We start from the raw sequence: 12,552 nt of genomic DNA, 5'->3' as shown, positions 1-12,552 counted from the left end.
ATCACCATAGAGTGTCCTCCGAGATAGAGTGGGAGAAAAATGTTTAACAAAATTAAAATTCACAAAAAAAACGAGGCTTACTGGTCTGAGGATGACTGGAGGAACCCCTGAGACTAAGATCCCTGGAAACCTTTTTAACTCAGAACTGAAGCCACTCCCAAAGTCCATCTTTTAGCCAAAGATTAGACACACCTATAAAACAAACAATAACACACGTGAAGAACGTGCTTCTTAGTTCAGTCAAATATATAAGACCAAAGGAGCAACACCTGCCCAAAAGCAGAGATGAGAAGGCAGGAAGGGACAGGAAAACTGGATGAATCAACACTGAGAATTCAAGATGGACATGGAAGGAGGGAGTGTGCTGACACACTGTAAGGATTGCAACTAATGTCACAAAACAATTTGTGTATGCATTTTGAATGAATAACTAAAATATACATATGAACACAAAGAAAGATACAGAATAAAGATGGCTATGTGAAGATAGAGGCAAGGTTGTAGTTATGCTGCCAAAAGCCGGTGAACACATGAGACTACCAGAAGCAGAAAGAAGCAAAGGTAATCCTAGAGGGAACATGGTCCTGGAAACAACTTGGTTTCATACTTATAGCCTCCAGAAATGTTAGAGAACAAAGTTCTGTTGTGTTAAGCCACCCTGTTTGCGGTATTTTGTTGCAGCAGTCCTAGGACACTAACACAGATTTTGGTGTTGGAAAGTAGCGTGCTGCTGTGAGATACATCTAAAAATGTAGAAGTGGCTTTGGAATTGGGTAATGAGAAAAGGCTGAAAAAATTTGGAGGTGCTAAGTAGAAAAAGTCTGGAATGTCTTGAAGAGACTATTGGTAGAATTGAGAACATTAACGTTGATTTTGATGAGGGCTCATAAAGAAGCAAAATAACTATAGAGAAAGCTTCTATCAGCTTAGAGTATACATATGTCGTCATTAAGAAAATGTTGCTAGAAATATCAGCCTAAAAAATTCTTCTGGTGACATCTCAGACAGAAATGAGGGACATGTTATTAGACACTGTAGGAAAGGCAATCCTTGTTATAAAGTGGAAAAGGTCATCATTGAATTATGTTCTACTCTTGGGTAGATGTTAGAATACATAAGCCATGAACTTGAATATTTAGTTGAGGATATTTTCCAACATAGTGTAGAAGGTGAAGCCTGGCTCCACCTTGTTGCTTACAGTAAAATGTAAAAAGAAAAAGAGTAATTGAGGAAGGATCTGCTAAGCAAAAAGGAATCAGCACTTGATTTGAAAAAATTATCAGCCTAGATCAGGAAGAGAGCACATGGATCTTCTTTTATTACGTCTATTCATTGTTGAACTGTACGTCGTAGCAATTGCAATAATGCAAGAAAATGAGATGTAAAGCATAAAGATTGGACAGGAAAAAAATAAAATCTCTATTTATAGATGGCATGATGTTTCTGTAGAAAAATGCTAATATTTCAATAGAAATACTAGTGTCATGGTTAAGATTGTGTGTCAAATTGGCTGGGCCATGATTCTCAGTGTTTATATGTGATGACCCCCATGATGGGATCTGCTGTGAGTAGTCATTCAGTTGAAAGGGAGTTTACTTGGCATGTGGCCTGCATCCAAATATAAGTGGACGTTCTGGCTTTTGCCTGTTCTGGATCCTGCAGCTGCCTCCTGTTCATCTGACCTCCGGTTCTTGGGACTTGAGCTAGCAGCTTAGCTGCCAATCTTGGGATTCGTCCATCTTCACAGCCTGCGAGTAAGAGCCCTGCTCTCTGACCTGCTGATCTTGGGCTTGCCAGCCCCTGCAGCTATGTTAATCAGGAGAAGCCTCTATCCTGACACAGACTTGGGACGTTCCACCTCTACAACCGCATGAGGTGTTTCCTTGATATAAATTTCTCTCTGTATATATTCATACGCTTTACTGGTTTTGCTTCTCTAGAGAACCTAACCTAAGACAACTAGTTTAGTGAGAACACTGGTTAACATGCAAAAATAAATTGTATTTTTATAGATCAAGCACAAAAATATAAAATTAATGAAAGAAAAAATAACATTTTATTTATACCATAAAAAGCATAACGAATGAATTTAACAGAACAAGTGCAGGTGTTGAAGTCTGAACTCTACAATTCTGCCAGTAATCTCTTTGCTGAGAGATATCAATATTTATTTTACAGAGACATATCCAGTGTTTATCTGCCAGAAGACTCAATATTGTTAAGTTGTTAATTTTTACGCAAGTACTCAATAGATTCTACTTAATTCCAATTGAAATCCTAGGAGGATTCTCAAAATATAAAATGATATACCAGTTCTAATATTTAAATGGAAATGTAAGTAACTTAGAATAACCGATGCAATACAGCTTTTAAATAGAACACTTTTGAAACATGTACACTTGCTGATTTCAAGACTTACTATACAGCTACAGTAATCAAAGGAGTGTGGTAATTGTGAAAGGATAGATCAATGGGACATAATGTAGAATGCAAAAGTAAATCTACATCTGTTAGATTTTCTTTTTCCAACATAGGTGCCAACGCAATTTAATAAGCAAGAGAAAGTCTTTTTAACAAATGGTACTTGGACAACCGACTAGCTGTATAGAAAAAATTCAACATTGACGTTTATCTCACACTATACACAAAAATTAACTCAAAATAGATAAGTGACATAAACACGAACTCTATAAAATGTATGGAAGAAAATATAGTAGAAAAACTTGCAACCTTGGGGTTATCAAAGACGTCTTAAAACACAGAAGCTTAAATAATGAAAAAAAAGATAAACTGACAATAAAAATTAGGAACTTATGTACTTTGATATACACTGATAAAAAGGAAAAGTTAACTTCCGAAAAAAGGCAAGCATTAGAACATCTGATAAAGAATATTTTTATCCGGAATATTAAGAATTCTTAAACATAAGATCAACTACTGAATAAAAATCATCAAATGATATGAGCAGACATTTAGGGGAAAAAAAGGACTCTGAATGAACAATAATCACATGAAAAGATGATTGACATCATTATTCATCAGAAAAAAAGATTAAAACCACAATGAGATAGTACTACACACCCATTAGAATGGCTACAATTAAAAATACTGATAATGCTAGATGTAGACAAGGATGTAGGGAAATTGGAACTCTCATATGCTGTTTTTGGGAATGTAAAATAGTATAATCAATTTGAACAACTATTTGGCATTTTTTAAAACTTAAATACACGCATCCATCTACTCTACAACCCAGATATTCTACTTCTAGTTATTTATACAAGAGAAATGAAAATTTATGCATTTGGAAAAAATTGTGCATGAATTTTTAGGAGCTTTATTTACAATAGCCAAAAAGTGGAAACAATCCATATGCTTAACAGGTAAATAGAGAGAGAAAACATGACGTTATGTGGTACATCAACACAATATAACAATAATCATCAATAAAAATAAAGAAACTTTTCATATATGCCATATGGATAAATCTCAAAATCATTAAATACAGTGAAGGAAACTACACAAAATGAATGATTTAATACTGTATGAGTCTAGAAAATGCAAACTAATGTCTAATGCAAAAGCAGATCACCAATTGCCTGTGACCTGTTATAGAGGGAGGTGTAGGTTGAAAAGAAGCATGTAGAAATATTTGGTGATGATGAAAATGTTCTACATTTTGATTGTGGTGGTAATTTTCCAGGCTTATCTATATCTGTCAAAAATCATCAAATTGTACAATTAAGTGGATGCAGTTTATATGTGTAAATTATAACACAATAAAGTTTATTTAAAAATAAAATATGAATCCCTAGACTTAAGGTAACATGTATTTTTTCATTAATTTAGAAATTTTCAGTGAATTTCTATTACATAGATCCACTAATATTCCATATATTTTATATTTTTATGCATTAATATTTTATTATTTTAAAATATACCTAGTATCCCCTATCTAAGACATTCATATTTGTGCCCATTCCAAATAAAGGTGATGTAACAGTGTGAAAAGTATTGAACAATATCATTAATATCACACACAAGTAAAATTTTGTTGAAGATCATTCAAAAGCAGTTGCAGTAGTACATCGACAGGGAACTGCCAGAAGTTTAAGCAGGATTCAGAAGAGGATGTGGAACGTGGGATATCATTGCTGATGTCAGATGGATCCTGGCTGAAAGCAGAGAATAACGGAAAGATGTTTACCTGGGTTTTATTGACTATACAAAGGCATTTAACCGTGTGGATCATAATAAATTATGGATAACATTGCAAAGAATAGAATCCCAGATCACTTAATTGTGGTCATGAGGAACTTGAACACAGACCAAGAGGCAGTTGTTTGAACACAGTAAGGGTATACTACATGGTTTAAAACAAAGAAAGCGTGCATCATGGTTGCATCTTTCACCATACTTAATCTGTATGCTGAGCAAATAATCCTAGAAGCTGGACTATATGAAGAAGGATGAGGCGTCGGCATTGGGGGAAGACTCATTGATTACCTGCGATATGCAGATGACATAACCTTGCTTGCTGAGAGTGAAAAGGACTTGAAGTACTTACTGATGAAGATCAAAGACTTCAGCCTTCAGTATGGATTACACCTAAATATAAGGAAAACGAAAATCCTCAAAGCTGGACCAATAAGCAACATCATGATAAATGGAGAAAATATTGAAGTTGTCAAGGATTTCATTTTACTTGGATCCACAATCAATGCCCATGGAAGCAGCAGTCTGGAAATCAAATGACGTATTGCATTGGGCAAATCTGCTGCAAAAGGCCCCTTTAAAGTGTTAAAAAGCAAAGACGTCACTATGAGGACTAAGATGTGCCTGACCCAAGCCATGATATTTTCAGTAGCCTCATCTGCATGCGAAGGTGGACAACAAATAAAGAAGACTGAAGAAGAATTGATGCCTTTGAATTATGGTGTTGGCGAAGAATATTGAATATACAATGGATGGCCAAAAGAATGAACAAATATGTCTTGAAAGAAGTATAGCCAGAGTTCTCCTTGGAAGTGAGGACGGTGAGACTTCATCTCATGTACTTTGGACATGTCATCAGGAGGGATCAGTCACCGGAGAAGGACATCATGCTTGGTAAAGTAGATGGTCTGCAAAAAAGCGGAAAACCCTCAATGAGATGGATTGACACAGTAGCAGCAACAAGGGGCTCAAACATAACAACAATTGTGAGGATGGCTCAGGACTGGGTAGTGTTTTGTTCTGTTGTACATGGGATCACTATGAGTCAGACCCAACTCAACAACACCTAACAACAACAACAACAACTTTACCTATCTATTTAACTTGAAAAGGTTGTAGCTACATATTTTACTCATTGATTACAAGCAACTTTCTTTTGGAAGCCTAATTGATAGCAATAGGACTTCTGCTTCTGGGTAGATGGAGCAGAAGTATTTTTTCCTATTCCTCCTACAATTATAACTAAAAGTCCTGCATGTTATACATAAAATAAACACAAGAAGTCTCTGAAAGTTGGAGGGAAGAAAAGAGGCTAGTTAGGGACTTGGAGCCTAAAGAACAATACAGTAGTGAGTACCCTATTTTGTTTATTGTTGTTGTTGCCTCATATATTCCAGTCTTCAAGCTGAATTCAGAAAACAAGAAATGAGAAATACCAATGGGCACAGACAAAAAAAAAACCTAGCCAAATTCTGTTGTGTGTAGCCAAAGAAGGAAGCAGCTTTACTCCAGGCAAACACCACAGAAAATATTGGCCAGACATGCGCCCATCCCAGCAAAGACCAAATGGGAGGTCTGGACTTCCACTTTCATGAAGCTCTAACAAAGTGCCTCAACATCTCCAGTGGGGTGATGTCAAAGAAAGCTGAGTAAGGAGCTAGGATCCCCATGGGCCAGTAATGAGCTTCCCTCTCACACCCCTTCCTGAGGTGTCAGTAGCAACTATGTGGGAGATTGAAATTTCCACCCTCACCTGAAAAAAATGAGGTGCTCCCCCCTTTCTCAACTAGGGAGGTGTCAGAGGACTCCTAGTGGAGAGTCAGGACTTTCACCACTGCCCAGCAGTAACAACTCTCCATGGTGTCAGTGGAGGGTATGTGGGGAGCTGCAAAGACGTGTTCTTCCACTTCTTATCCATGGTGGTGTAAGCACAGACCTGGAGAGAAGCCAGAAATTCCACTCCTGCCCAACAGTAGGGAGGAGCCCCTCCACACATCAGGTGTCAGCAGAGGCTAAATGGGGAACCTGGACTTCTACCCGCATATGACAGTAAAGAAGCAGAACCCCTAGTTTACCCTGCTGGAGGTGTTAGAAGAAGCTAACTAAAACAGGAGGTTTAAATAAGATCCAGAGTGTAATAATGTAATACTGCAAATGTCACACCAAGAACCGAAAAAATTTCCATTTGTTTTATCTTCCCATATTCCATTCTTTGCTAGGGTTTTCTAGTTCTTTGTTAAGTGAACAGCAAAAAAGGATAAACGTCAAGAAATCCACAGTAAGATACATCATAGTCAAACTTGGCTATGAGTGGTAACTTACAGGGAAAAAAATTATCAGGAACTATGGAAGCCAGAAAGAAGTGTTTTGCAGAGAAAAAACATCTGGCAGCTGTTAGGTGGTATGTGTTTTCAAAACCCCGATGTCTGAATTCTATACAAGAAAACTTGATTTTCAGATTGTAACCTGACCCTACGAATGCCGGTAAATTTCCATTAGTCCTTAAACTAGCTCAAGCCAGATTTGGCCAGTTCTGCATGGTCAGAAGGGCCAGCTGTGACCGCTAATTGACCTCAATAGAGGACACAGTAACAGGCCGAAAGAATCAAAAGAAAAATCATCACCTGGATCCTAATCCAAAGTGAGAGTGAGACCAGCTAGCAACAGAAAAGGCCTTAAATGACAAGTTATGTCGGTTAAAAATTTTGTCTAGAAGAAGAATGGTGCAAATGTTGTTTGCTTCCTCCTAATCTGTCCGTTTGTAGCTGTCTTTCAGATCAGCCAATTAGAACTAGAATCCCGGGCATGTGAGATAAGAGACCAGGTCGACCAGCAGACGGCTTCATCCCGTAAGTGTTGCCTAGGAATCAAAATCACCGGACATACGTCATCGAGCGGTGACCGAGCCCGTATCTGAAGCGAAGTAAGAAGTGATCAGCCGCTTCTGTGCCAGAATTCTACCCCGACCCTTTTTGAATATATATGAAGTTAATGGATATGTATGACTTCCCCTTTCCCGCGTGGTATAAAACTGCACTCCCAGCCCTTTGTTCAGTGAGAGAGTGCTTTTCAGGGAGGGTCCCCCTCCTCTCCTTACTTGAGCGAGTAATAAACTATGCCTTGCTTTAAATCCGCTTGACTCTTATTCTTAATGAGAGTGTAAGCGGTGAACCCATTGCGTTTGGTAACAAGAGGTCCGACAAGAACCATGTCACCTCCTGTTTCCTGGCCACCTTCTAGAATTTTTATTTAATTTAAACAAATACCATAAAATGGAAATAACAATTATATTTGTGATAGTCATGAAAATAGAGATGTAAATCATGCCTCATTCAAAACATGAACCTCTCAAAAATAAAATTAAGTGTAATAAACCAAGGTAATTTTACAATTTATATTTTCTCTAAATTCCAAATATTTTCTCATTCTCTCTTCAAATGTAAAGCCATTATCCAAGAAGATATTGTTGAGCTGAATTATCTGCAATTTATGTTATGAAACCAATTAAAAATTTTTAGGTGCAATTTACATACAGCATAGTACATAGACCATGAGTGTGCTGTTTGAGTTTTGACAAAAGCATATACATAGGTAACCAACTCTGAAATCAAGATCTAGAACATATTTATCACTCAGACAATCTAATCATATTTCAGTCAAAGCCCCAGAAGCAATTACTTGATTTCCATAGCATAAATTTTTTTTGTTCTCTAAACTCATAAATGGAATTGTAGACAGGAATACCTTGTTTTATTGACCTTAGCTTTATTGCGCTTTGCAGATACTGTGTTTTTCACAAATTGAAGGTTTGTGATAACCTGCATTGAGTAAGTCTACTGGCACCGTTTTTCCAACAGTATGTGCTCACTTTTTGTCTCTGTGTCACATTTGGGTAATTCTAGAAATATTTCAAACTTTTTCATTACCATTTGAACTGTTATGGTGATCTGTTATCAGTGGTCTTTGATGTTACTATTGTAATTGTTTTCAAGTGCCATGAATCGTGCCCATATAAGAAGGCAAACTTAGTTGATAAATATTGGGTGTGTTCTGACTGCTTCACCAATCAGCCATTTCCCCCATCTCTCTCCTACTCCTTGGGCCTCCCTATTCCCTGAGACATGACAATATTGAAATTAGACCAATTAATAACCCTACAATGACCTCTAAGTGTTCAAGCGAAAGGAAGAATTGCAGGTCTTTCACTTTAAATCAAAAGCTAGAAATGATTAAACTTAGTGAGGAAGGCATGTCAAAAGCCAGGATAGGCCAAAAGCTAGACATCTTGTGCCAAACAGTTAGCCAAGTTGTGAATGCAAAGGAAAAATTTTTGAAGGAAATTAAAAGTGCTACTCCAGTGAACACACAAATGATAAGAAAGTGAACCATCCTTATTGCTGATATAGAGAAAGTTTTAGTGGTCTGGATAGAAGGTCAAACCAGCCACAACATTCCCTTAAGCCAAAGGCTAATCCGAGCAAGGCCCTAACTCTCTTCAGTTCTATGAAGGCCAACAGAGGTGAGGAATCTGCAAAAGATTGAAACTAACAGAGGTTGGTTCACGAGGTTTAAGGAAAGAAGCTATCTCCATAACCTAAAAGTGCAAGGTGAAGCAGCAAGTGCTGATGTAGAAGCTGTAGCAAGTTACCCAGAAGATCTAGCTAAGATAATTGATGAAGCTGGGTACACTAAACAACAGATTTTTAATGTAGATGAAACAGCCTTCTATTGGAAGAAGATGCCATCTAGGACTTTCATAGCTAGAGAGCAGAAGTCAATGCCTGACTTCAAAGTGTCAAAGGACAGGCTGACTCTCTTGTTAGGGAATAAAGCAGCTGGTAAGATTTTAAGTTGGAGCCAATGCTCATTTACCATTCTGAAAATCTAGGGCCCTTAAGAATTATCATAAACCTACTCTGCCTGTGCTCTATAAATAGAAAACAAAGCCTAGATGACAGTACATCTGTTTACAATATGGTTTACTGTATATTTTAAGCCCACTGTTGAGACCCACTGCTCAGAAAAAAAGATTCCTTCAAAATATTACAGCTCATTAACAATGAATCTGGTCACCCAAGAGCTCTGATGGAGATGTACAAGGAGATTAATGTTTTCATGCCTGTTAAAAACCATTCTGCAGCCCATGGATCAAGGAGTAATTTTGACTTTCAAGTCTTATTATTTAAGGAATACATTTTGTAAGGCTATAGTTGCCATAGGTGATGATTCCTCTGATGAATCCGGGCGAAGTAAATTGAAAACCTTCTGGAAAGGATTCACCATTCTAAATGCTATTAACAACATTCATGATTCATGGGAGGAGGTCAAAATATCAACATTAACAGGAGCTTGGAAGAAGTTGATTCCAACCCTTATGAATGACTTTGAGGCGTTCAAGACTTCAGTGGAGGAAGTAACTATAGATGTGGTGAAAATAGAAAGAGAACTAGAATTATAAGTGGAGCCAAAGACGTGACTGAATTGCTGCAATCTTGTGATAAAAATTTAATGGTTGAAGAGTTGCTTCTTATGGATGAGCAAAGAAAGTGGTTTACTGAGATGAAATCTACTCCTGGTGAAGATGATGTGAACATTGTTGAAAGGACAACAAAAGATTTAGATTATTACATAAACAATTGATAAAGCAGCAGCAGGTTTTGAGATGACTGACTAACTTTGAAAGAAGTTCTACTGTGGGTAAAATGCTATCAAACGGCATCGTATGCGACAGAGAAAATTTCATGAAAGGAACAGTCAGTTGATGCAGCAAACTTCATTGTTGTCTTATTTTAAGAAATTTCCACAGCTACCTCAACCTTCAGCAGTCACCAGCCTGATCAATCAGCAGTCATCAATATGGAGGCAGGACCCTTCAAAAGCAAAAAGATTACAACTCTCTGAAGGCTCAGTTGATGATTAACATTTTTTTGCAGTAAAATACTTTTTAATTAAGGTATGTACATTTTTTTTAGACATAATGCTATTGCTCACTTAATAGACTACAGTGTAGTATAAACGTAACTTTTATATGCACTGGGAAACCAAAATATTTGTGTGGCTCACTTTATTGGTGATACTCGCTTTATTGCAGTGGTCTGGAACTGAACTCACAATATCTCCGAGGTATGCCAGTAGTATGAATTCTGTTCCTTATGGCTGTTTTCACTCAACATAATTTTTTAAGATTTATCTGTTGTTGCATATATTACTAGTTCATTTCTCTTTATTGCTAGGTATTTTTTTTTTTTAATAGTCTACAACTTGTTTATCCATTCACCTGCTCACAGACATTTGGAATGTTTTTAGTTTTTCATTTCTGTGAATTAAAAAGATAAACACATACGTTTACAAGTCTTTGTGCAGAAATATATGTTATAGATACATTTAACTTTATAGAAATTCCTATTTCTTATCGAGTGATTGTAACATTTTATTATCTTATTCTTTGATGAACAGAAGTTTTAACTTTTGGTGAAGTTTTATTTTCAATGTTTGTGTGTCTAATGTTTCCTATGTTCTGTCTAAAAAAATATTTGCCTACCCCAATGTAATGAAGATTTTATTGTCTGATTTCTTTTAGTTGCTTTATATTTTTAGTTTTTACATTGAGATCTGTGCTCTGTCATGGATAATTTATGCATATGGAATACAGTCTGAACACATTTGGCTCTTTTTAGTAATTTCTATCCTTTATTGTAGTCTCTGTTTGATGTCATAATGTTAACCTACCTTCCTTTACTTCTTTAATCATGGTTTCTGTGATGGTTAAGATTGTGTGTCAGCTTGGCTGGGCCACGATTCTCAGTGTTTTGGCAGTTGTATAATGTTGTGATCACTTCCTTGTTGAGATTTGATACGTGATCCCGCCTATGCTGCTGGAGTAGCCAGTCAGTTGAAAGGTAGTTTCCTTGGGCATGTGGCCTGCATCCAAATATAAGTGGACTTTCTGGCAAGGCTCAAGAGCTTTTGCTCGTTCTGGATTGGGCAGCTGGTTCCTGTTCCTCTGACCTGTGGTTCTTGGTACTTGAACTAGCAGCTTGTCTGCGGTCTTGCCTGCCAGTCTTAGGATTCGTTGGTCTTTGCAGCCTTGAGCAAGAGCCTTGCTCTCTGACCTGCTGATTTTAGGTTTGCCAGCCCCCGTGACTATGTGAATCAGGAGAATCCACTATCCTGATCCACAAACTTTGGACGTTCCAGCCTCTACAACCATGTGAGACATTTCCTTGATATAAATCTCTCTCTCTGTATATATATTTATATGCTTTGCTGGTTTTGCTTCTCTAGAAAACACAGCATAAGACAGTTTCCTTTAGTTCTTTGAATGTATTTCTGATGACTACTTTGAACTCTGAAGATTCTGTAATTGAAAAGTACAATAACTGAAATGAAAAATTAATTGGAGGGGTTCAACAGTAGATTTGAACTGGCAGAAGAAAGAATTAGTGACATTGAATATAGTTGGATAGAATTTATGCAATTCAAAGAAGAGAGAGAAATGAATGTAAAAATAAAATGAACTAAGTTCAGAGAAATGTAGAACATGATTAATAACACCAACATACATGTGATTGGAGTACCAGAAAGGGAGGTGAGAAAGGAATAGAAAAATACTTGAAGAAATAATGGCTGAAAACTTTCCAAGTTTAGTTTTTAAAAAATCAAATACACATCCAGAAAGAAATGTACAGAAAATGTATGTGTGTATGTGTTTTAGTATTTTTTATAGTGCAAGTTGGCTAACAACAGTTGATGTCAATTTTTGTTAATCTAAAAATGCCTAAATTTTGCCTTTATTTGTATAAAATAGTTTTGCTTGATATGAAACTTTTGGTCGAATATTTTTCTTTAATATTTCAAAATGTTATTTTCGATGTCTCTATTCTCCCAAGTTTCTGATGAGAACATAACCATTAATTGTATCATTATTCCACTCTATGTAGTAGGTAATTTTCCCTTACTCTTTGTCTTAGTCATCTAGTGCTGCTATAACAGAAATACCACGAGTGGATGACTTTAACAAAGATAAATTTATTCTCTCACAGTCTAGTAGGCTATGAATCCCAATTCAGGGCATCAGCTCCAGGGGAAGGTTTTCTCTCTCTGTTGGCTCTGGAGGAAGGTCCTCGTTATCAATCTTCCCCTGGTTGAAGAGCTTCTCAGGTGCAGGGACCCCTGGTCCAAAGTATGCGCTCTGCTCTTGGTGCTGCTTTCTTGGTGGTATGAGGTCCCCGTTCTATGCTCCGCTCACTTTCCTTTCCGTTTATCTCTCGTAAGGTAAAAGGAGATGTAGGCCACAACCCAGGGAAACTCCCTTTATATTAGATTAGGGATGTGACC

Source organism: Trichechus manatus, unplaced genomic scaffold (genome assembly GCF_000243295.1).
Source record: "Trichechus manatus latirostris isolate Lorelei unplaced genomic scaffold, TriManLat1.0 scaffold00398, whole genome shotgun sequence".
NCBI lineage: Eukaryota > Metazoa > Chordata > Mammalia > Sirenia > Trichechidae > Trichechus > Trichechus manatus.
Note: the sequence above shows the minus strand (reverse complement) of the source record.